General features: G+C 42.1%; 1 non-coding gene across 1 annotated transcript; it reads right to left on the reverse strand.

The window, feature by feature from the left end:
• Positions 1 to 303: 303 nt before the first annotated feature.
• On the reverse strand, positions 304 to 377 carry Trnai-aau (transfer RNA isoleucine (anticodon AAU)). The gene has a single exon. It is a non-coding gene; the product is annotated as a tRNA-Ile (tRNA).
• Between the last annotated feature and the right edge of the window lie 4,163 nt (positions 378 to 4,540).

Genomic DNA, 4,540 nt, shown 5'->3' on the forward strand with positions numbered 1-4,540 from the left:
TTATATTCCTCCCACATTTCACCTTTCCCTTCTTCTTTTAGTACCGGTTTTCCACTTCTTGATAGGCAGGCCTCTACTTCTCTTTCCTCAAAAGGCCACTTACCTTTTCCTCTATATGTGACATCTGTCTTACCCCTGCTTCTGCATGCTTCTATTGCGTACATGCTTCTATACGCTTACATTTGCCTTCTAGCTAGTCCTGCTTCGCAATTTTGGACTTCCTGTCAGTTCGATTCGTAATTTTATTCAAGAGAAACACAGCGTGTTTGTTGTCAGGATGATCTGCGCAGAAAGAAAAATAATTGGCCCGTGGGGGGATCGAACCCACGACCTTCGCGTTATTAGCACGACGCTCTAACCAACTGAGCTAACGGGCCAGTACGACTATTTAGGGTTCTTGAGGAGAACGTAAGTCTCGGAATCCCCATGCGTAGCAGTAGCTATTTGCAACCCCGTCTTGTCTGAGGACAAGTAGTGAGGGACGGCTTGGCACAGTCATTAGCTAAGCCAGGTTAGGCGGGTTGCCGACAATCAGGGGCTCTGCATTCGCGCTCTACAGAGTCCATTCAAACAAGGGCTTACGTCAGGATTCGTAAAGCTGGTGACATGAATCTTTCCGTTGAGTTATGAGTCTCGTCAACGACGCGGAATACGGAAATGTAACGGTTGCTTGTTTCTAGTAACTGGTCGTGACCCTTCTAAGACATTCAGATCGACCGTCTCTCGAAACAATGTATTAAATCCTCAGTCAAGGTGACGCGAACACTTTTTGTTTTGTCTATAGTAGTTGAGAGTGGGTAAATCGTTGACGGCTAGGTGCACCCGTATCACTCATTTTACGTCCTGTTACATTCCACTGTGAATTCTCCATGATCGTGTAACGAACTGCCTGTATTGCTGTTCGATTGAACAGCTTTTGATCAAAGTACTCAACTGGCCTTACCTGAAATGCTGTTTATTATTATCACTTAGGATTGCAATAATTAATAAGACGTATTGCTGTTACATGGAATACAAATGTAGCAATCAGTTATGTATATGGGCAATGGGAAATCTCTATAGTCAGACCTACGTTGAGGTAAGGAATTAATGGTTGGGAATGTTATATAATTTTAGTTCAAAATGGTTCAAATGGCTCTAAGCACTATGCGACTTAACATCTGAGGTCATCAGTCCCCTAGACTTAGAACTACCTAAACCTAACTAACCCAAGGACATCACACACATCCATGCCTGAAGCAGGATTCGAACCTGCGACCGTAGCACCAGCGCGGCTCCGGACTGAAGTGCTCAGAACCGCTCGGCCACAACGGTCGCCTTAATTTTAGTTGACGATCAGCAGTCTCAGGACATGCTTCACAAGGGCGCATAATGTTTTGTTGTACAATGGGACCGGTAACTAAGTCTCTAGCAACCAATACTTGTGAACCGCCTAGAAGCGCTCGGCCACAGCGGCCGGCTGTCGCTGAAGTGCTTGAGGTCTTTAATAACGAAGAGTAGCGGTGCACTGCCGTGATGAATCCGCACACTCTCGCAGACAACGTGAAGTGCAGACTGGAAGAGTCGTGTCAGCGACGTGTGTGTACCATTCAAAATGGAAATAAGGTCCCGTTAGCCGCTCTTGTGCGATTACAACTGACAAGTAGACAGAAAGTCGTTGGTGACGAACTAAGTGATTTTCATCGCTCTAGAAATGACTATTAACGACAGTTGAAAACATCATCATGGTTGAAACAGGTCTCATCCATGAGCTTTATGTATTGTAGAACATGTGGTACTGCGCTATATGATCAACTGACAAAACCAAACAACGGTTTCAAAAAATTTGACGCCACAGTTCGCACAATCTTTTTCTGGTGGGGCTGTAACCCCCGACGCTGTATTTTTCTAAGGGTGCGTCTCACTGCCTACTAATCACCTTCCTCCCCCCCTGTGCAAAACAGTCTTCTCATATTCTGTTGTTGTTGTTTTTGTTGTGGTCTTCAGTCCCGAGACTGGTTTGATGCAACTCTCCATGCTACTCTATCATGTGCTGGCTTCTTTATCTCCCAGTACATACTGTAACCTACATCCTTCTGAATCTGCTTAGTGTATTCATCTCTTGGTCTACCTCTACGATTTTTGCCCTCCACGCTGCCCTCCAGTACTAAATTGGTGATCCCTTGATGTATCAAAACATGTCCTACCAACCGATCCCTTCTTCTAGTCAAGTTGTGCCACAAACTCCTCTTCTCCCCAATCCTAATCAATACCTCCTCATTAGTTATGTGATCTACCCATCTAATCTTCAGCATTCTTCTGCAGCACCACATTTCGAAAGCTTCTGTTCTCTTCTTGTCCAAACTATTTATCGTCCATGTTTCACTTCCATACACAGCCACACTCCATACAAAAACTTTCAGAAACGACTTCCTCACACTTAAATCTATACTCGATGTTAACAAATTTCTATTCTTCAGAAACGCTTTCCTTGCCATTGCCAGTCTACATTTTATATCCTCTCTACTTCGACCATCATCAGTCATTTTGCTCCCCAAATAGCAAAACTTATTTACTACTTTAAGCGTCGCATTTCCTAATCTAATACCCTCAGCATCACCCGATTTAATTCGACTACATTCCATTATCCTCGTTTTGCTTTTGTTGATGTTCATCTTATATCCTCCTTTCAAGACACTGCCCATTCCGTTCAGCTGCTCTTCTAAGTCCTTTGTTGCCTCTGACAGAGCTACAATGTCATCGGCGAACCTCAAAGTTATTATTTCTTCTCCATGGATTTTAATACCCACTCCGAATTTTTCTTTTGTTTCCTTTACTACTTGCTCAATACTACTTCCCCATTCATGCCCCCCAACTCTTAGAACTGCCATCTGATTTCTGTACAAATTATAAATAGTCTTTCGCTCCCTCTATTTTACACCTGCCACCCTGAGAATTTGAAAGAGAATATTCCAGTCAACATTGTCAAAAGCTTTCTCTAAGTCTACAAATGCTAGAAACGTAGGTTTATCTTTCCTTAATCTATTTTCTAAAATAAGTCGTAGGGTCAGTATTGCCTCACGTGTTCCAAAATTTCTACGGAATACAAACTGATCTTCCCCGAGGTCAGCTTCTACCTGTTTTTCCATTCATCTGTAAAGAAATCGTGTTAGTATTTTGCAGCTGTGGCTTATTAAACTAATAGTTCGCTAATTTTCACATCTGTCAACACTTGCTTTCTTTGGGATTCGAATTATTATACTCTTCTTGAAGTCTGAGGGTATTTCGCCTGTCTCATACATCTTGCTCACCAGACTGTAGAGTTTTGTCAGGACTGGCTCTCCCAAGGCTATCAGTAGCTCTAATGGAATGTTGTCTACTCCCGGGCCTTGTTTCGGCTTAGGTCTATCAGTGCTCTGTCAAATTCTTCACGCAGTATCACATCCCCCATTTCATCTTCATAATATTGTCCACAAGTACATCACCCTTCTACAAACCCTCTGTATACTCCTTCCACCTTTCTGATTTCTCTTCTTTGCTTAGAACTGGGTTTCCCTCTGAGCTCTTGATATTCATACAAGTGGTTCTCTTTTCTCCAAAAGTATCTTTAATTTTCCTGCAGGCAGTATCTATCTTACCCCTAGTGAGATATGCCTCTACATCCTTACATTTGTCCTCTAGGCATCCCTGCTTAGCTATTTTGCACTTCCTGTCGATATCATTTTTGAGACGTTTATATTCCTTTTTGCCGGCTTCATTTAATGCATTTTTATATTTTCTCCTTTCATCAATTAAATTCGATGTATCTTCTGTTGCCAAAGAATTTCTACTGGCCCTCGTATTTTTACCTACATCATTCTCTGCTGCCTTCACTATTTCATCCCTCAAAGCTGCCCATTCTTCTTCTGCTGTATTTCTTTCCCCCAGTCCTGTCAATCGTTCCCTAATGTTCTCCCTGAAACTCTCTACAACCTCTGGTTCTGTCAGTTTATCCAGATCCCATCTCCTTAAATTCCCACCTTTTTGCAGTTTCTTCAGTTTTAAGCTACAGTGCATAACCAATAGTTTGAGGTCAGAGTCCACATGTGCTCCTGAAAATGTCTTACAATTGAAAACCTGGTTCCTAAATCCCTGTCTTACCATTATATAATCTATCTGAAACCTTCGAGTATCTCCAGGCCTCTTCCATGTATACAACCTTCTTTCATGATTCTTGAACCAAGTGTTAGCTATGATTAAGTTATGCTCTGTGCTAAATTCTACCAGGTGGCTTCCTCTTTCATTTCTTACCCCCATTCAATATTCACCTACTACATTTCCTTCTCTTCCTTTTCCTACTATAGAATCCTAGTCACCCATTACTATTAAATTTTCGTCTCCCTTCACTATCTGTATAATTTCTTTTATCTCATCATACATTTCATCAATCTCTTCGTCATCTGCGGAGCTAGTTGGTATATAAACTTGTACTACTGTGGTAGGCGTGGGCTTCGTGACTATCTTAGCCACAATAATGCTGTTTGTAGTAGCTTACCCGCACTCCTTTTTTTTTTATTCATTA

Source organism: Schistocerca serialis, chromosome 1 (assembly GCF_023864345.2).
Source record: "Schistocerca serialis cubense isolate TAMUIC-IGC-003099 chromosome 1, iqSchSeri2.2, whole genome shotgun sequence".
Taxonomy (NCBI): domain Eukaryota; kingdom Metazoa; phylum Arthropoda; class Insecta; order Orthoptera; family Acrididae; genus Schistocerca; species Schistocerca serialis.